Genomic DNA, 22,696 nt, shown 5'->3' on the forward strand with positions numbered 1-22,696 from the left:
TACCGAAACATCAAACCTCCACTTGTTGTGTTACATCATTATAGAAAGAACATCATACTGCTTACCGAAACATCACATCTCCACTTGTAGTGTTACAACGCCATAACAGAAACAGTATCTTACTTGTTACCGAAAATCACATCTCCACTTGTTGTGTTACAATATTATCACTTGTTGTGTTACAACATTATTACAGAAACATTACGTACTTGTTACGTAAACATCACATCTCCACTTGTTGTGTTACAACTTCATAATAGAAAAAGCATCATAGTAGTTAGCAACACACCACACCTCCACTTGTTGTGTTACGACATTATTACAGAAACAGCATCATACTAGTTACCGAAATATCACATCTCCACTTGTTGTGTTACAACAACATTATAGAAACAGCATCGTACTAGTTACCGAAACATCGCATCTCCACTTGTTGTGTTACAAGTTCATAATAGAAAAAGCATCATAGTAGTTAGCAACACACCACACCTCCACTTGTTGTGTTACGACATTATTACAGAAACAGCATCGTACTAGTTACCGAAATATCACATCTCCACTTGTTGTGTTACAAAAACATTACAGAAACAGCATCATACTAGTTACCGAAACATCACATCTCCACTTGTTGTGTTACAACAACATTACAGAAACAGCATCGTACTTGTTACGTAAACATCATATCTCCACTTGTTGTTTTACAACAACATTATTACAGAAACAGCATCGTACTTGTTACGTAAACATCATATCTCCACTTGTTGTATTGCAACTTCATAACAGAAACAGCATGGAGAGATGTGAATATGTATGCAACACTTAATCATACCTTTTGTGATTAATAATTAGTTATCAGTTAATATCAGTTAATAATTTGATAATTTAAATGTTGTAAGATATGATAGATTATAAATAGTTGTAATGATGCGTACTATAATCATACAAAGTTAGAGCAAGGCTTTAATAATTTATCTGGAAATAGATTGCATGGAATGCTGATGAAACGCCACTTTGGCTTATGTCAGATACAAAAAGTTTTCCTCAAAAACAACTTTACACACATTTGGATTATTCAAAATTTCAATTGATGAAAGCAAAAACTAAGAAAACTTAAGTATAATTTATGCTTGCTCCACATAGGACTCAAAGACAATATAAAGATGGCCATTTATTAAAAAGAACCAAATTATTATATTCTTCAAAAATTTATCATGTGGAAATACAACATTTACAGTTTACATCCTGTGGTGGGGATTCCACAGAATTACGCCACACAGCGAGCTAGATGAAAACAAGTTCGCTGCCCCACCAAAGGAGGACAAAATGGCGCTGCTGATTTTTTTTTCTCGCATAGACTAACCAGCCAATCAGAGAGCAGCTAAACTGGCTACTGAAGGGGCCCTCAACAGGATATGTAGGCCCAATAAAGGTATACGAGATAAATAAATAAAATTATATAAAATAGTTGTGTCGCAGCATAAAATAAGCTATGCATATAGCTTGCATATATTGGAGAAAAACATTTTTTTTTGTAATTAAGCTTTTTTGTTGTTACATTCATTCTCCATGTTACAAAACAAAGTAAGAAGCAAAACAGTATACATGTACTAAAAGTTCAGGAATTTGTCATTTATAAATACATACATAAGCTATGTAAATTTAATTAGTATATTTTCTTCCACTTATCTCCAAAAAAATGGCCACAAAAGATTTTGATTTTTGGGTGTTAATTTCAACTTAATTGGATTGATCACGATTGAAAACAAAGGGTAGTAACTCTTCAAAATGATAATATAAATATGAAAATCGAGATTTTAAGTAACTGATTAACTCAGACACATAAAAGTATTAAATGAAGCCATATTCAGTATCCATAGAAATAGCTAAACAAGAATGACATAGAATATACAAGACAAACAACAAGTACACAACGTTATCATTTTCCTATAATGTCCAGTTCTGGTTTTCACAATTATTTCAAAAACCCCAAAAATATTGAGAATACTAATTAAATGGAAAAAACCCTGTTGTCTACTGCTTATCGTTAGCAAAAAAAATCAAATTAAGATGATTTTATTTGCAATAAAGGACACGAAGGTATGGTAGAAACATATACATGTATACAAGTACATAATTGTTATGTTTAACATAAGATGTCATGTATTCATATTTATATTACAGACAGCTCAGGCAGTTGAAAAAAGAACATTACAAAAATGTAAATGATAAAATGTAAATCTAATAATAAAAATCAAGCGTGACTTAGATAAAAGCCACTATATATCAAATTCAGATTGATAATTTACTGTATACGACGGAGGTAATTATTTGGACTAGAAACATAGATAACATAATTGTGCAGAAATTAGCAAGATTTCTGATAACTCTGATGTCACCACTTGCAAAAAGTGTATGCAGCTCGTACAAAAATGGGTATCTTGTAAAGTAAACATTGTTTCCTGTTCAGCATTGAAAGAGGGGACATACAATGATATTGGGACATTCATCTCCCACATTGTCGCCATTGCATAGTGGACAGATACTACTACTTTAAGGATGATACTTGTTCATACAAAAGACCCGTCTATGCTGCCAAGAAATATTATTCAAATAACTTTCAAATTCACATTTATACTTTATGCATCTATTATTTTTTATATAAATTCATTTAAGATATATGTATTATCTAAGCTAGCTGGTTTATTGTTTTTCAGACGCTTACAGCTTCCATCACCTTCTCCTTAATGAAATCACTATTGATAAATTCATTTTCAGACGAGTTCAGAATATGATTGACATCATCATCATCTGACCCCTGATCTAACTTCAGCTGGTAACTCTCTGGTCCACAAAGTTATTACTCGGGCAGCCGAACACGCATGGTTCTTACTCTAGTATACTATACACAGATTTTATGCGGAAGGCGAAGGTCGTTTTCAATACCCTCGTAATTTGGAAAGTTTGATCGGAGTTAAAATGGCGGAACGAGGCTGGCCATTTTCATTTATTTCGGAACATCCGGTTCGACCGTTTGTGAAAGTGATTATTTCAAGTGTAAATCCTGACTCAACTGCAGTTTTGAAACAAGCTTATACGGGCTATGTCAAGACTCGTTTGAAATAATATAAAATCATCATATCCGTCTTTTATTCACAAACGAACAACTAGAGCTCCAACCAGTCTAACCATATAAACGAAAACGGTCTTACTCTCGGAGTGAAGCATTCGGCTGACAGAGAGTTCGACATTTTTATAAATAACCTCATACATACTCGAGAGTTGCCAGCAACCCTGCTGAACCTCGAAAGCAACCCTGCTGGAACCGAATCGACCCTACTTAAACTAAAGTCCTGAATGAAGAACTCGAACGATGTGAAATCTATACACCTATTTATCGATCCGGACATTGACATGACTGCACGGAGAATACCAATATCACAAGGATGAAATGAAAATAAAAGTGTGACAAAATGACGAAATACAACAGACACAAATAAAAATATGGAAATAGATAATGCATATCTTGTTTTAAAAGTGCAGTATTATTTGTGTGCAAGGAGCGGACCAGGGAAATTATTGTGGATTGTATATCGAGAACATGGAACTAGCTCTTGTTTGGTCAGACAGTACATTTCAGTAGCATTAGTGTTTAAATAAGCGGACATTATTCCGAATCCACTGAGTGACAACATAAGAACATCACATTTTGCGAGAACAAAAAAGTCAACCACTACTTTTCTGTAGCCCTCGTCCAAATTACCCCCGGTTGTTTTCCAGTCGATATGAATGATTCGTCCTTCCACCTCTATCAGGTGGGGGAATAACTCCTTTGCTCGATTTCTGACAAATTGTGCGTCTGCTGCAATAAAGATGCTATAATTTCTGTTTTCAAATCTCTTTAGTAGATCCCAGATAAATTTAAGCTGTGATTTGTCCGTGTGTTTATCGTCTCCTGGTATGGTTTTACTTCCACCCATACGAATATGACCACAGGCAAGTTTTTTTGCATTTTCGACAATGTCATTAACTGCTTCAGTGATTAGTTTTGTTGGTTTGAAAAATTTATGAAAGAAGGTGGAATAAATATCAGCATTATGTAATTCGAACTCCTGAAATATAATTAATATAATTTTAATTAAATTCGTATATCCCCATTATCTCCCCTTCAGAAGGGAAGAATTGTATCGCCAGTCAAGGGAGTTATGACTGAGATAGTCAATTAAGTTTCCAGAAATTGTATATTTGAAAAGAAAATGCTTACTTAAAATCACGGAAATGACGTACGCACTGTACATACCGGACATCCGGTCTGACCACCCTCCGCAACCTCCCGCATGTTCCTTGTCACATTCGTAAACAATGTAGCCTTTTAAAGGGAAAGTTTTGGTGGGATTTACGCATGTTTCTGCCATAGTTTTCTTTACTGCAGTTTTGGAAGTTATCTTGGGTACAATGTGGAGAGATAAATCCTTTCCAGATACCAATGTCTCATTTTTCTTGAATGGATCTTTGACAACTAACATTGTCCCATTTTGACTGATAATGTTCTTGGTTGCAGATGTTGTCGAGTTTTGCTCGGAAACAGTTCTGATGGAGGGTACTGCCTCTGGTTGATGATGTACGGTGTTTACAGAAAAGACTGTCATTTGAATGTTTCTACTCGTTTACATATATCCTGTCAGTAATTCTTAATAGAAACACGCAAAACTACAGACGAGAATGATCCACCTGTTCTTACTCTGTTCCAAAAAAAGAACATGAGACTATCTGTATCTACTTACATGTTAATATATATATTAATAATGTAACAATATTACAGTAGACATGTGATATTAGTTGAGATGGTAAAAATATCATAGCATGGACCTGCGAATAGGTATCGATAAGAAATCCATGGACTACTCTCTATTTTATTTGCGCTATATTTGGTTAAATTGACTAGCTCCCTACTTTTTTCCAAAACCCTCGCTCAGCTGTGTGCTAGTCTTTTCGAACTAACAAACACCTGGAAGCGAGCACACACCCGGACTCTGTTATTTTCGTTTAACCAATCAGATTCGAGTTGGGCGGGACTTGTTTCCGATCACGCCATCTGTTGCCAGCCGACGTAACAATTGGGCGGAGCTAGTTTCGAATCACGCCATCTCCGTTGACGTAATTAAAAGACGTTAGTATCGATCGGAAATTGTTACCGAACACGTCGTTATGCTTATCTTGTAAGTGAGAGGTTTGTGAAAAATGAAATGGGTCTTAGGACAATACCTTTTATATGTACATGTACGCACAGTTGTCGTGTATATTTTTAGGCTACCTATAAGTGGTTAAAGTCTCGGAATTTCAACAATATACATGTATGTGTATAATTTTTGTATAATGCCTTGTGATATAAAATGTTGAAATATTGAGAAATCATAGCGGAATCAAATTATAACTTGTGGTTTGAATAAAAGGAAAATAAAACGGACATGGAATCACAATTATCATCTCCTAATAATTTGAATGTTTGAAGCTAAGATTATGTAGATCTTTTACAATGTGAAAGTCTCTAAATCTCTAATGACCGTGGCCGTACGCGACAGTAATATAGCGTATGAGAGACGTCACAGCGTCAACAAAATTACTATTTTCTAGGCACAATTTTAACAATTTTTTATTGAAATCAATCTGGATTTACTTCAAAAGATACAAACAACGGGATCGGCGTTGAAAATATCAAGCATTTTTTCTGTATGGAGATTTGACTTGCAGTCGCGTTTTTCGAATTTATTACAAAATGGCGAAAATGAATAGAAGTAAACTTGCAAGATAACGTCGAGGTATGAGAGAGAAAAAACTCGGGATCACAAAATGTTGTTACATCCTCGGCAAGCCTCGGGTTTTATATTTTGTGACCCTCAGGTAGAATATCCCTATCCATCATGTTCACGTATGAAGGAGTTTTATACTATGTCTAATCACAGCTTTTGTATATATCGGTATATCAAAAGAGTTTAAGTATGGGATTGAGCGATATAGCAAGTTTATGGTTTCCCCCAAACTTGCCTATATCTCTCGGCTTCGATTCGGGAAATAGACAACTCTTAAGAAACCAGAAACTTGCTTTATCTCTCAACCGCATACTTTAACTGGATGATAATATATTTTTATATGTTTATGGACGGAATAGTACCAAAGTGGACGTTGACTAGTTTGCATGGTCTATACTCTATATCTGGTAATATTCGCGGGGATGACATTTTCGCGTTTTCATGATCGTCAAAAATTAATCTGCAAATTATTGGGATATGATTCACTCACAAATGCCAAGAAATCCAGATCGCAAAATTCTAAAACCACTAAAATGTAATATAATTTGATTTTTCATTTGAAATGGCGAAAACGCCGATTCGCGGAAGTAGCCGGCTATATGATATTTGCGACAGTTTACGGGCTCTGTACAACAAAAGGGTTATACATGTGGTCAAGCAAATTTGCAATACAGGTTAAAACCAAAGGAATCAGTTGTATTGAATCTGTTGTGCAATGTAGAATTTTGGATCTCTATTTAGTTCATTGTTCTTAATTTGAGGATACTGCCATGAATACTAAAAATGGTAGATAAATAGTTTTATAACCCCTTACACATTGGCTCCGTTAATAGTCGTCACATTACATTGAACCTTGCTATTCATCTGGTCACGGGGCAAGGATTGACCTTAGTCTTACATGTGCACCAGTACTGAATATTATTTACCCTGTGTTACTTTGATTTTTGTTTGATCATTCAAATTAAGCCAAACAATTACTATATAGGTATTCAATATGTTATCGTGTGGTTAAGATGTTCCGATATTTTACCACAAGCACTCCACCTCTGGGTTCCAAGTTCGAATCCCACGTGGGCCAGTTGCCAGGTACTGACCGCTGGTCGGTGGTTTTTTTCCCGGTTACTCCGGCTTTCCTCCACCAACAAACCTGGCACGCCCTTAAACGACCCTTGCTGTTAAATAATAGGACGTTAAACTAATAAAAAAGATATTATTTGTTCAAAGTGTTACATAAAAACTATATCGATACATTCAGGTCAACCCCTAAAGCTGCTCTCAATTACATTCAGGTCAACCCCTAAAGCTGCTCTCAATTACATTCAGGTCAACCCCTAAAGCTGCTCTCAATAGATAAATTTAGTATATACTAACCACTAACGTGCCAACGTATCGAATAGTATAACATTTGTATTTGCTGTTTCATGAAAGATAAAGAAGCCTTTTCAAACTTTCATTAATTACGCATGTTTTATTCATGTCTGTTCTGAACACAGTGTAATCGTATTGCTAGCCGGAACACTTACTAACATTTTCAAGATTAGGAAATACCTTTTATGCTCTTAACCTAATACCTCCGGAACACAAATTAATTTATGGAAAAATCGGGGAAAATATTTTCCCGTGAGGAAAATAAGGCTTAGAAATATTTCTTGTAAATATAGTTTTTTTCAGTCTGCCGTTTCAGTCTGTTCGCTTTCATGGTTCATTGCCTCTGCCTGCATACTCGATCCGATTAATGGACAGATGCATCGTTATGTAGTTTGGATGATTGCGGTTAGACACTACTAAAATTCGGATGGCATGTACATTGTATTTGCATATCTAAACAAAAATGCGGACTTCCCTTTTCATGATATTTTATTGGAAAATATGTGTTATACATTTTGAATATAATTGAACAAAACCCAATGTTTTTAAAATCATTATGAAACAATGAACAATAAAGTTTTCGATCGAAATGGTTTTTAAATGGTTGTACAATGATTACTAGAACATTATAAAGCAAGCTGGTCTCACAAGTCACAATAAAGTATTTAGACTAAATGCAACTTTGTCCTTGTGATTATGAAAACCACTTTCATTGATTCGGAGAATTTCCTAATATGATTTATCAAGATAAAAGAATGTTGATAACATACCAGGGATTAAAGATATCGCATTGAATGTAAATCGTCCAATATGTCAATATCTCAATAGAAAACAATAGAATGGTGATCCCATATAAAGGGGCTGAAACTATAACAATATTTAACTTGAACCTTCCAAATGTATACATCTACTTACATCTGGTAACGTAAGAAATACGCCACAAAATCGCAACAGAAAACAAACATATTATGGTGAAATTTAAAACGACTTCAAATGAATCAAACAACTCTACAGTTATGTCAAAAGATGGGAGAAAATTGAAAATGCTACTGTCGATATAAAAAGTGGGGACAAGTTCCTCAGGACAAATATTGACTGTTTGATACATGAATAATAGAAACAGGAGAATTGTAATCATGGTCTATTTGAGTCAGGTTTAATTTCTATCCCTTTTAGTTATACAATTCCTGTACTCGTTATGTTCACTTACAACAAAGCATTGAAACAATGTAAACATGCTTTATACATACCATTTTGAACTGTATCCTATGGGCGGATGCTGTGTAAATACCTAAAACTACCATACACAACCTGTTCTACGACATTTATCGGAACATAACGCGTACGCATGCGTCTATGTTAATTGGCTTTTAGGTGTGATGATCGATGACAATCTATTTTTTGGGGTATACAAGCACAAGATGTCTTGAAATAAACTACGAATTATTCCATGTGTAGATTATATAGTGTTCCCAGTTGACAACCATTTGTCAAATTGAAATGGCTGCCTTTCACCCATAGAGTCGTTTGAATATATCTTGATGTATAAAATTATAAATAATTTGTGTCCTGCCTACCTATATTGTAACATCCAAGTCAGTAGTGTGCATCCCATTTAAACAAGATCATCCAAAATAGCGAAATTTGTTTTAACAAGACATAAAACAGTCAAGTTAGGAAATTCTTTTAAATTCAATAGTCCAGTACATTGGAATGGTCTTTGCAAGAGTCAAGGAAAAATCATCCCTGAACACTTTCAAGGTAGAATGCAGAAGGCATTTCTTTGAACATTATAACAATATACATTATTGATGGACTACAACTGGATTTCAATATTGGTATCTTGTTATATGTTAAATTTTAAATCCTTATTGTAGTATTTCATGCTATTACATAACATCTACTTCTTGTTTTAATCTGTGTTATATATATACTCTGTTTAACTATTTCCGATTTGTGTGACCTCTCTAAATTTGACCCAGTTAATGTATTCCGTGCATATCGAAGAATTATTGTCGTTCCGGATTGGTCTCCATTGTGACGTCATTATTTTGTAAGCGAAAATAATTTTCTCTGACACGTATGATGATACCCTTGGAAATACATGACTTCACATTCAATAACTTCCCAAAAGAACAGATAACTTCTATAATGTGCAAATACCACATACGGGGTACTTTGAAATGGAAAATAAAATATATCTGTTGTCCACAGTTTGTCGTCTACACCGGAATCCGAATCGACAACACTAAAGTCCGGAGAGATGAACCCGAATGACGTGATAGCGCATCGACCTATACATCGACCCGGACATTGATATGGACAACACTAGTATCACAAGGGTAAAATGTTGTGGTAAAAATAACGCGTATCATTTTGAGAAAGTGCTTTATAGATGTTGTCAATTGTATATCGAGATCATGTAACATTTCAGTAACATTAGTGGACATAACTCCGAATTCACTGAATGTCAATATCAGAACATCACATTACGTGAGAACAAAAAAAGCCCACCACTACTTTTCTGTAACCTTCATCTAAGTTACCCCCCCCCCCCCCCCCCGATTGTTTTCCAGTCGATATGAATGATTCCACAAACTGTGAGTCTGTTGCAACAAATATTTTGCTATCTTCTTTTTACATCTTTTTCATTTGATTCCAGATATATTTAAGCTGTTATTGGTTCACGAGTGTGTCATCTCCAGGAACAGTTTTACTTCTACCTATACAAATATGATCACAGGCAAGTTTTAGTGTGTTCTATAAAAAGTCGGAATAATGTAAATTAAACACCAATGTATTGATATTTTGTGAATCATGAGTTCTTTGAAAATGTTGAGTGTGGACCCACTTCAAACGCACACAATTAACATACAAACGGTTCATCTGCCTACTGGGATGTTCCTGGTCAAATTAGGTTAATTACATACAGAACTCTATGACTAGTAGCGATTTAAAGGATTTACTCTAATTCGCCTATTGGTCCCCGCCCCTCCTGCCACCGAAGGGTTAGAGCCAAATTCAAACAAACTCTGTTCCCTTCTCCCCAAAAATGTTCCCTTTCCTCCAAGGATCGTTTTTGCCAAGTTGGTTACATTCAATGCAGAATTCTATGACTGGCAGCAAAGTAAATTATTTATTTCTATTTTCCCTATTGGGTCCCGCCCCTTTTGCCCCCGAAGGGTTAGAGCCAAATTCAAACAAACTCTGTTCCCTTCCCCCCAAAAATGGTTCTGGCCAATGCAGAATTATATGACTATCGGTGATTTAAAGGATTTACCTCTATTTCCCCAATTGGGCCTACCCCTCCTGCCACTGGTTGGGGGAGCCAAAATTTATATTAAGATTAACTTCACTCCTTGACGATGTTTCTGGCGAAATTTGGTTAAAATCCATGAATAACTCTATGATAAGTAGCGATTTAAGGAAATGTTGACAGACGGACGACGGACAGACAGACGGACGATGGACACCGCGCCATGTCATAAGCTCACTATAACTATATGCTGTTCAGCATAAATATACAAATTAGCTATGTATTGGAGGAAAGATGAAAGCGTGGGCAAAATATTATAAAAAGTTATTGAACTTTGCTTTGAAAAAGGGATCACTTGATGATATATTATAAAACACTGTTTCCATCATACACACATTAGATATATTTAGCATAGTGATTCAGAAATCTCTTACTTCGATTTCATTTTTTTATCTGAAAACTGTCGTCATACAATTGTAACATGCTGATGTGTGTCGTAGGTTTACCTCTCACGTCAAGAGATACCGAATTACCGGTATTGAATACCATCAACATGTATTGTAAGTTTTTGGTTTGTTTGTGTCACTAAATCAATGTCGTATTAACATCCATGGTCGTTTCAAGATACTACACCGCTAACGAATGGTATATTTCTCTATAAAAACAGGAGCAGATAGATAGGAGTTACACTGTAGCATTTATCTTCAGTTGTAAAAGTTACTTACTTTACACCATTATTGAATGGTGATATTATGTCATAACATCGCAGAAAGTTGTGTGGCCGATATTGAATAGGTTTACCTCGGTCAGTCAGCCAGTCCTCAACAAAACTTGGGGCACTCGTATTCAGACTACACATTCATACTTATTTTCGCCAATTTAATCACTGCAAACAACATGTTTACACCCAATTCAGAAGAAAATTAATTGATTCAATTAATATGATTATTTGCAATTATTTTTACTCAGAGGATTTAAACTTAATACCGGATGAAAATCTATCCCTGTTTTATTAGGTTGCCCCTAGTAGAAAATACCTTAACTTGTTACCAGTGTGAACGCCCCCAGAAAATGATGTCCCCGATATTAAAATCGAATTGGTAAAGTTAATCCTAAAATTGCATGGAAGAATCTATCGACAATGTTCTTCATGTATAACCTGATACCTGATGGGTCATACCGGTTAATTATAGACAAGTAGATGTAGTTATCAGCCTATACAACAAGTCTGTTTGTAGTCGTACCGATAATTCCCAAGGTTAGGATATATAGTCATAATTTCGGTTGTAGGGAATTTTAATGGATATCTCATGGTTATGATTTGATTACTTTGTATTAGGATGAAAGTATTAGCAGTATCAAAATAATTGAAATTTATTTCTTTCTCAAAGCATTTAGTCCGCTAAACCTGCATATAATATTAGTTTTTGTCTTCGTAACATATACATTAGGGAAAAAACTAATAATATTTTGTATTTGCATATTAAAGTGTTATCTGTCCTTGTCGGTAGGTATTAATTATGACGTCATGTGTTTGCGAGCGTAATGTCATACTTTTCACAAAAAACTTTTCACAATGGATACCAACTAGCAAGTATGAAATATGCAAAGACGGAATAGGCAGGTCTACTGCCGGACTACATAATTGTGTATAGGAATGTTGTAGCATCAGGTACGGGCCTGGATAATGCAATTAAGGTACATCTTAACTACAACACAATTTATGTGACTAATTGGCATACATTCGCTTATTTCCAATATGTTTTAGCAATGCTAATAAAAATAACCCTGAGAACTATGATGCTGTAATGGAATGATGTACATGTATATTCAATTGATAGGCTTCTCCTCCGAATGTTATCAAATACATTACAACAAATTAATACTATATGATTGGCTGGGTTTATGGCAATTGTTTTAAAGAGTTGTCCCTGTGAAACTCTATCTGGGATTGAAATCAGAGATCAAACGATTTTGACAAGCCCGACTTGTTTTCCATTTAGTCGATTCGCAGTTAAAATGTAATATTTTAAAATAATTAACTGTTGAATGACGCATACAACGGTCAAGTAGACTTTGATTTTCGGGGTTTTGTTCTGAAAACAAAATCTGTTGCTGTTACAGAGAAAACACTCGTTAAAGGCCCACTACCTTTCCGAAACAAAATTAAAAGTTTCACAAAAACAACGATAACAAAAGAAAATATATATCGATGGCCTAAGAGAAGGTTACATGACCAAACAAATGCTAAGATTACGTGATCTACGTTAACAGGATATATTTCTTTAACTAACGCGCGGTAATTAAGACGATGTCGGTAAAAATAAGGCGACCCGCGTTATGAAAAAATAACATTTTATTCATTTTTATTAAATTGTTTATAAGATGATGGCGAGTGTAGTAATGACGGTAAATTACTCTTGCAACTTTACAACATTCATATATTATTACCATTTTAAAAATTAAAAACCGTTTTGGAAAGGTAGTTGATCTTTAAGAATCAATTATCATTAAACGCTTTGGCAGCCACTAGAGATATAAAATATTTTAAAAGGCTCTTCTTAATTCGTGAGTATGAAAATAACTATAGGTATAATAGTAAAACCCCAAATCTAGTAAACATTGTACCATAAAACAAATATGATGAAGCGTAAGGGGTTCATGATCAGTATGTCTTGAAAAGAATGGAACATTTCAGTGTCTATAAACAGGGGGTCGAACGTGTCTTGGTATGCGAAGGTGTAATTTGGTATGCAAAGCAAATATGGCGTCGAAAATCTATTGAAGAAAAACCATGCGATTGTCACGCTAAAAACAGCACCTGGGCATGGTACAGGACTTTTTTTGGCTGAATAAGAAATTGTAGTTCGTTGGAACAGCCGTATGATAGACAGAATCCTGTAAAATACCCTATCAAACAATGTTTGCCCTGTTTCCACTGTGAAAATGACTGAATTCACAGAATAGGTTCAAAATATCAACTTTGATAATGAATAGGTAAAAGCATTCGCATTTCAGGATTTTTTAGTGCAAAATGCGCCTGATTTCAGTAAAGCTACCCTGGTTGGAGTTTCAGCAGAAGGACCCAAACTTTTTTTTCTATTTAGTGTTATATGAGAACCTAGACTTTAATTATAGAACACAATAGCTAGCTAATATTCCTTTGTTTTAATAATATAGTGCAAAACTTTAACAAAGTTTAACACTGTGGACTATGTAAAATTAAGAAATAAGTCATTCAAGATTTTCCCGAAATATATGTTGGTTGCACAGATTCCAGTCACGGACATATACATGCATCTTTTGTGCTCATTACAGGTTTGATCTTTGTTTAATTTTTTATTTAAATTTGAATATGTAAAAGGTTTGGTATATCTGGTTTTCTTCCAAAATTTTGACATTTTCTATATTATAGGGGTACCTGATTATGTAACTGATTATCTCCCCTTGGCTGGGGACTTTTCCTATTTTTTCATTATATTCAGAAAGTTTGATGATTTAACCAATAATTAACTTAGACAGCATTGATACTTTTTCAATATTTAATACATAATTTGCAATTAATCAACACAGTGTGTAAGTTCAATATTTCATGTTTTCAGAATTACTCCGCGGGTGACTGTCCGAAGGTGAAGCCCTGTCCTGGACAAACCACTTGACCGATTAAGTTCATATTACAGATTTGACATACAGCCGAAATACACTTTACATCATAGGTGAGTACTGGAATTTTGAGCCCAGGATATAATTTTAACCCGGCCGCTGATTGGCTGGCTAATTACGAATTTTAAAAATAAAAATGTTTTCTGACAGGTAATTATTCCTAGATAACCATGATATGAATTTGGAAATTGACATTGAGATTTAGGTTCAAAATATCAACTTTGATAATGAATAGGTAAAAACATTAGAATTTCAGTATTTTTTAGTGCAAAATGCGCCTGATTTCAATAAAGCTACCCTGGTTGGAGTTTGAGCAGAAGGACCCAAACTTTTTTTCTATTTAGTGTTATATGAGAACCTAGACTTTAATTATAGAACACAATAGCTAACTAATATTCCTTTGTTTTAATAATACAGTACAAAACTTTAACAAAGTTTAACACTGTGGTCTATGTAAAATTATTTAGTTGGTTGCTCTCTATTATATTATTGATAATTCTGATACCAAAATTTCAACAAACTTTTAGTAAGGGTAAACAGGGGAATGGCGTCTCAAGTGTTTACCTGTGTGAATGAATACTTATATCATAAAACGGTTAATTATGAGAATGCTGTCGTAGAAAATGGTAGTTAATGTTCTCTGTATGTGCAAAATTTCATCAAACAAAAAATGTTCAATGGCAAAGCGTCCATATATAATATATATGGCGAAGAATACTTGCCCATTGACTGTATAATGATATATAGGAAATCGTTATTATATATCTTGTAATGATTATAATAAACATTAAGAAAAAACAACGTGTTTTATTCACCATCGTCTCGCGAACAATTGATTTGAATTCATGCTTTAAATTATGAATATATATATAAAAAATAAAAACAATAACGACTGACTTACGCTAGCGCTTTCGCTCTAAATGGAGCTCTCCAAAATGTCTGAAGAGCTCCTTTCGATGCAACGAAAGCGCTAACGTTAGTCAGTCGTTATATTGTTTTTATTTTTTTGTGTATATTTTCGGCCGTATGGATTTTTCTATATATGTATACATGATTTACCGATAAAAATCGAAGCTTCGAAAGCGCTTGAGATAGCACACCTGTTTAAATTTATGTTTTAATACATGAACCTGTAAATATAACAATATTAGGTAATACTGTCATATAAGCACGTACTCCAGGATACATCCGATGGGGAAGGAGAGCAGAATTTGTATAAATTCTGGCTCTGACCCCCTTGTGGCAGGGAGGGCGGGCCTAATAGGGGAAACAGTGGTAAATCCTTTAAATCGCTACTAGCCATAGAGTTCTACATGGATTATAACCATTTAGTCAGAAACATCCTCTGGGAAAGTGGAACCGAATTTGTATAAATTTTGGCTCTGACTCCCTGGAGCAGAATGAGTTGGGCCCAATAGGGGAATAAGAGGTAAATAGTTAAATTCCTTCAGAAAAAAACCCGGTGAACCTGTATTCAAAACATTATATGGCATTTTAAACCAGGTGAGGGATAAAAGCCCTCTGGGCCTCTTGTTTTATTAAAAAGGGAACCTTGACTTTGGGCATTATTGTAACCAAAGTTCAGGCCCCTCCGACATTGTTGTTTTAAATGATGTTTTCCCTCTGGAGTGATAACATTAGAATATTGCATAACTCGGAGAAACAATAATTTGAACTTACTGTGATAGTTCGCCAGTTTCACCAGCGTTCCGATTAGGCAACAGGGCCTCGGTGGCCGAGTGGTTAAGATATCCCGACATGTTTCTACAAGCCGTGCGGGTTCGAATCCCTTATGTGGCAGTTGCCAGGTACTGACCGTTAGTCGGTGGTTTTTCGTTTTTCTACTGCTTTTCCTCCACCACCATACCTGACATGTCCTTACATGGCCCTGGTTATCAATGGGACGTTAAACAAAACAAAAAATAACATATAATTATAGCACTTTGATGAGGTCGATGCATGTTTTTATTGACCAAAGAAAAATTATCGACCGAGGACGTAGTTTACATACCGTATTCCTATTAATCCTGATTTCCAGATACATGTACAGTAGAAGATGGCGAACTATTAAATCTTTGTATTTGTAGCTCCGACGGTGTTTAAAATGTTTCACTTCTCATCAAGACTACCGACAGAGAGACAAACCCGTCTGTCTATCATTCGCTGTGTTCGACGAAAATGTGTTACCAACAAAATTGGCATCTTAGAAACGCTTAATTTATCAACGTTATAATGCATGTCATATTCAAACGCTGAAATGACTTCGACGCTTTGATGCACTGAATCGGGAAATTCCTATATATTTATAGACAGATCGGTCAATCAACTTTTTTCAATCAACTTTAAAAATAATAATAAAGATTATGAAACCGGATATAGCATAGTCTTAGTGTTATGTGACTGTCCAGCTACATGTAATACACGTAGTAACCTGACTGCATTCTTCCTAACGTCTGTTTTTACGTCTCCCTTTTATACCGCCTCACATTTGGCTTTCTGTTGAGGAAGACTCTGGATTCTGTCACCTGGCCGAGACATATCAAAGTCTTCATAAGTAGTAATTTATGTTTCTGCAGCGCTCAGCCTAAAGAGAGAAGGGCGACTGGTTCGCCCGTTGTTAGTATAATGTGAGCGGTTGGGGTGTGTTGCGCGGTGTCTTCTGCAGCATGCTTCATTGATGTAGCACTATAAAAAGGGCACCAGTTCCACTATACAAGAGTACACAACACGAACATACCGCAGTCTCCCAAAACATGCACCTCACATTTCACCCACGCTACACACCACATGCATGGAAGAGCGTCCTTATGTGACCGTGGCTGTTAATAGGACGTTCATCAAACAAACAAACAAACACGTATTAACACTAACAAATGCTATTTTTTATCTGCCATTCAGACTGCATTAACATCTCCAATGAATGTAACAATCCTTCAATTGTTAGATAATAATAATTACTACTACGCATGTCGACTGATGTGAGCACAGATCAACCCTAGATAAAGGAGGCTCTGCGTATAAATAGTACGTATTCCCAAAAATGTTCTAACATGCGTTATTTAAAATTATCCGATTACTTTTTCAGAAATAAAGATTGCATTTCAAGGCTGTATTTCAAACGATTACGCAATTTTAAAAGTCCCATGATAATCTAATCTAAATCAATGTTTAAAGCGACTGTTGTGTGAAGTTTCAATTTACCACATTTGATGTGGATTTTTTTTTTGTGTGAGTTTTACGGCCCATCGACAACTAAGGTCATTTAGGGCCAAACTACAAGTCAGGCATTAATATCAGGATAAAAGATCAGGGTAAGAAAAGGCAAGTAAGGACTAAAAAACAGATTGTAAACGTTTATTTGATAAAAAAAGGTTTGCATGGGATAAAATGGTTTTGGCTAAAACACATGAGAAACCTCATGCACAAAGTTGATGAAACGATGAAATGTTGAGTTGATACGATGTATGATGAGAAAACGTTCATATTTTGCTTAAAATACCGATCTCTTTGAGATAATTAAAAATACGATTATGTCTCACGGCATGAAACAAAGTGTACATGTCGGAGACATCATAGTATTTATCTCGTATGTGTTTAAAATCAATACAATGCAATAAAACATGCTCCACTGTGAGAGGAGAATCACATGCATGGCATGTAGGAGGATCCTCCCCTCTCAATAGATAGGAATGTGTAAAATATGTGTGTCCAGTTCGGAGCCGAGAGAGAACAACTTCCTCTCTGCGGTCTCTCCGACTGGACAGTTTAGGATTAAGTGTAGGTTGAATTTTAAACAGTTTATTGTTTGTTTCGGTAGACCACCTTTGTTGCCAATGGTGTTTGATGGCTGACTGAATTGAAGGTTTGATGTCGGTGTATGGTAGTTTCAAATATGTTTGTGCTAGGCGAAGAGCAGTATTAGCTGCTTTATCAGCCTGTTCATTCCCCTTTATACCCACATGACTGGGAATCCAGAGATAAGTCATTTGAGTTTTAGAAGATAATCGAAATGTTCGGAGTAAAAGATTTTGGATTAGAGTATTTCTAGGGCTTCTTGATTTCAAAGCCTGGAGAACCGAAAGAGAGTCTGAACAGATGATTGCCTTTTCAATGCGGTGTTCTTCGATGAGGTCAAGAGCCAGACCGATAGCACAAGCCTCCGCAGAGAAAATGGAGGCAACATTTGGAAGTCGGATAGAGGAACAGTGATTAGATGTACAGCATGCTGCCGCAACTGTATCACCATCTTTTGAGCCGTCAGTGTAGATCTTAACATGGTCAGGGAAAGCCCTGATGCATTCCCGAAAGGAGGATCTGTGTTCTTCGGGTAATGCACTCGACTTTGCTCTCTCATGCAAAGATAAATTGATATCAGGTGTTTGAATGAGCCATGGTGGTACATCCGATATGGTGTACTCGTCAATGGTGTCGAAATTTATATTTAGTTCCTGCAAAAACTTTGAAATTCTGATGCCAAATGTTGGTATGAGCTTTTGATTTTGTGTAAATATTTCTTGATGTTGTGGATTGAATACAGGGATAAATGAGGGATTTTTTGGGTTGGATTTCAGTTGAGCAACATATTGTAAGGATAATTTCTTTCGTCGATCGTCTAGAGATGGCTCATTAGCTTCCACATGGAGACTCTTCACAGGTGTTGTTCGAAAAGCTCCAAGTGCGAGACGCAGTCCCTGATTCTATATAGGGTCAAGCATCTGTAGATAGGAGCTGCGAGCCGATCCATAGACTATAGAGCCGAAGTCAAGTTTTGATCTAATAAGTGCCCGATAGATACGTAGAAGCATTTCACGGTCTGCACCCCAATCAGAATGGGAAAAAACTCGTAGAATGTTCAGCGCCTTCGAGCACTTGTCCTTCAGATGTTTGATATGTGGAACAAAGGACAGTTTCGAATCAAATATTAATCCAAGAAATTTAGTTTGTTCAACTACTGGAATTTTAATTCCATTGAGTGTGAGGTCTGGATCGTTGTGTGGTTTTCGTTTTTGACAGAAGTGCATGCAGACAGTTTTTGATCTTGAAAATCTAAAGCCGTTTTCGTCAGCCCAATTTTGTAAACCAAAATTGCCTAAACATTGTTGTAGTTGTCGTTCTATAGTGTGCATATTCCTTGATCTGTAGCAGATCAAGAAATCATCCACAAATAGAGACCCTTCTGTAGATTGGCCAAGACATTTGGTTATGCTGTTAATTTTTAAGCGAAAAAGTGTGACAGACAGGATACCACCCTGAGGGACACCCATCTCCTGTTTTTGTGTTTCTAAATAAGTTGAACCCGTTCGAACTTTGAAATGCCTGTCAGATATAAAATTTGAAATAAAATTTGGCAAATTACCACGTATACCGATATCATGGAGATCGTTCATGATTCCATATTGCCAAGTTGTGTCGTATGCCTTTTCAAGGTCAAAGAATACGGCCACAAGATGTTCTTTCTTGGCAAAGGCTTCTCGTAAAAAAGTTTCTAGTCTAACTAAATGGTCTACCGTTCCCCCGCGGTTTCTAAAGCCGCTTTGCAAAGGACTTAAAATATTGTTTGATTCCAGGAACTAAACTAATCTAGTATTTATCATACGTTCTAGAGTTTTACAAATACAACTCGTCAATGAAATAGGACGATAGTTATTGGCATCAGTAGCATCTTTCCCGGGCTTCGGAAGGGGTATAATAGTAGATTCCTTCCAAGACTTTTTGCCAGAAGAGTAAACTTGGTTAAATATAGTTAAATGACATTTTAGTGAAGAGTCTGGTAATTAATTTAAAACATATATGGAATTTCGTCTGGTCCAGCTGCCGAGTCCCTAGATTTCTCAAGGGACTCGAGCAATTCTGGTATCTCGAAAGGCCTATTGTAACTTTCACTATTGGAGGATTTAACATTAAGACGTCTCTTTTCCTTCTCTTTTTAAAATTTTTGGAATTTTTTTGGAATGATTTTTGACCGATGAATGTTCAGCAAAATGTTTGGCAAAGGCGTCGACTATTTCGGATTTTGTAGATTTTTTTTTAATTTTTGTTAATGAGGTGGGAGGATGGTGTTGTTTTTTCTTTTCCCACTTATTTTGCAAATCATTTCCCAAACTTTCTTCGAAGATGTATTGGAGTTAATTTTTGAAACGTACTCTTTCCAAGTACTTTTCTTGTCGGACTTTATAGACCTTCGAGCTTTAGCTCTCCATATTTTAAAATTGTTGTAGTTTGAGACGGTTGGCGAAGCCAAGTACCGCCTCAGAGCTGCATTTCTACCAGATCTATTAATAAATGAATCATTTGACAGAAGGAACTATGTATGTTTTGGCACGGATTTTGGTATGGTTTTTGTAGCGATAGAAGTGAGCGCTTCTGTGAAAATTTTAATGGGGGTCATCGAGGTTCAAAAAATCATCCTCGATGAGCTCCTCGGCGCATAAGGTTTTAAACAGAGCTCAATCCGCCTTATGTTAATTCCAACGAGGAATCGGCTCCTCAGGTTTTGGTGACCCTATGTTTTTTAATATAATTGGAAAGTGATCGCTTCCACAAAGATCATCGTTGACCCTCCAATCATAATCCAGAAGAATTGTTGGATGGCATAACGATAGATCAATGTGGGTAAGCGAGCCAGAGGCAGGGTGTAAATATGTTGGGGCATTGGTGTTATAAAGACATAAGCTGTTTTTATCAATAAACTCTTCGATACGTCTACCTCTATCATCAGTACCTGGGGAGCACCAGAGGCTATTATGACCGTTAAAGTCACCCATGATGATATATGGCACTGGTAGTTGTGATACGAGGTTACTTAGTTCATCACAACTAAATGGATTATTTGGAGGTAAGTATATAGAACAGATTGTTATTTTTCTGTGAAGAGTTGCACTTACGGCAACAGCTTGTAGGGTGGTATTTAGCAGCTGGATGTGTCTGTGGGGGACGTTTTATGCACCGCCACCGCCACACCACCTGATGCCCGGCCGCCTGTTGTTGGAGTGTTGGTGTATAATGTAAATTGTCTGAGATTGATGGTGTCTTTCAGCATTATTTCCTGGAGGCAGAATATTGATGGGTTCTTTGAGATGTTTCAGTTCTTCTATGTTCGCTTTAAATCCGCGTATGTTCCATTGTATGATTGTATTGGTCATGTTGCTCCCTGAGGATAGTTTGTCGGACCGACAGGACTACTTGAAGTAGGTTGTTTGGTGGCGATAAATGTGTGACTCGCTGTCGTCCAATAGAACATCATAGATGTTCCGTCCAAGGATAGGGTCATCTGATCCCTTACTGGGTTTGTTGTTTAGTGCAGGGAGCCTCACCAGCTTTACCTTGGTGGTTTTGGTCTGGCGTTGCTCCTGTGGTGGTGTATTAGCTGGTCGCTTGGCTTTATCAGGGAGTTTTTTAACGTCAATAGACGATGAAGATAAAGCACGTCTATGACGAGCGGCGGTAACTTTTTTTCTTATGTTCGGTGTTTGAATTTGGTGTTGTGTAAGTCCTGGAGACGCCGGTGGGATAGGCGTTTTAGCTCCAGGTGGCCCAGCAGGTGATTTTTGTTGTGGTTTGTGTTGTGGCGTAGATGGACCCGACTTGAACCTGTTTGGGTCCCCCATGATTACTTTGCAGGCCTTAGCATCAGCCATATCTGGGACATCATTGTCCCAGTTAGGCTTGTCAACCAAGGCCTGGACCGACGCATGTTTGACGGTGACACTGTCAACAGGCGTCTTTGCGCGGTTGATCTGAACATAGGTTGCCACATTCAGGTCTGAACACTCGACTATCCTCCTAGCCTCGGAGAAAGAGACACCTCGGGTATATTTGACCCGTAATATCTCCATCTCCCGAGTCTAGGCAGGACAGGTGCGAGCAGACGCAGCATGGTCACCCCCGCAATTGACGCAGTGACGGTTGACAATGTCACATTCGTCTTTTTCGTCGTGACCTTCACGGCCACAGTACTGACATACCATTTTCCGTCTACAATTGCTCTCATGATGGCCGTACCTCTGGCAGTTACGGCACCTCAATTGATTTGGAATGTAGACGGTAACAGCATAACGCTGGTAACCAACAGTTACGATCTGCGGTAACGTTGGTGTTGCGAACGTCAATATAAAAGTGTGTGTTGGGACCAAGTTCCCACTCTTTCTGGTCATGATTCTCTTCACGTACGTGACTGGAATGCACTCCTCTTGGAAGTATGACAGTATGTCGGCCTCATTGTCATTGCGCAAGGCTGAAAACCTGATTACCCCATTGCTGCAATTCAATGATGAGTGTGGTTTTACACACACAGTGAGGCCGGCAAAACTGGTGGTTCCAAGGAGGTTCTCCGCTTGTTGCTTGCGGAAAACCTCGATTAGGAGATCACCCGATCCCAAAGGTTTAACAGATTTGACATCGCCGGCAATGCCTTTGATGCCCTTTCGCAGTATTAAGGGTGATAAACCTGCAGTGGTCTTGCCGCTCTGTGTAGAGGACATGACCAGAAACTGTGTGAATGTGTTTGTTGTACCGCTTTTTGTTTGTTGATTTGTGGTTGATTCCTTTTGGAGAGATTTTGGTTGTAGCTCATTTTGTTTGTTTTTGGAAGCCATCTTTTAGA

At 36.6% G+C, this 22,696-nt stretch overlaps 1 protein-coding gene and 1 pseudogene across 2 annotated transcripts in view; one reads left to right on the forward strand and one right to left on the reverse strand.

Annotated features, from left to right (window-relative positions):
* The first annotated feature begins 1,127 nt into the window (after positions 1-1,127).
* The window catches only part of LOC138336838 (uncharacterized), a 34,178-nt gene continuing 12,609 nt past the window's right edge, over positions 1,128-22,696 (forward strand). The window contains exons 1-4 of one of the 2 annotated variants that reach the window (XM_069286432.1): positions 1,128-1,429; positions 9,390-9,517; positions 9,838-9,918; positions 14,034-14,147. The gene's annotated coding sequence lies outside the window, so the exon portion shown is untranslated. Of the gene's footprint in view, positions 1,430-9,389; positions 9,518-9,837; positions 9,919-13,676; positions 13,750-14,033; positions 14,148-22,696 lie in introns of those variants that run through there. The other variant, XM_069286433.1, reaches the window with a different exon arrangement.
* Positions 3,308-4,319, reverse strand: LOC138336893 (uncharacterized; annotated as a pseudogene).

This window comes from Argopecten irradians, chromosome 12 (assembly GCF_041381155.1).
Source record: "Argopecten irradians isolate NY chromosome 12, Ai_NY, whole genome shotgun sequence".
Taxonomy (NCBI): Eukaryota; Metazoa; Mollusca; class Bivalvia; order Pectinida; family Pectinidae; genus Argopecten; species Argopecten irradians.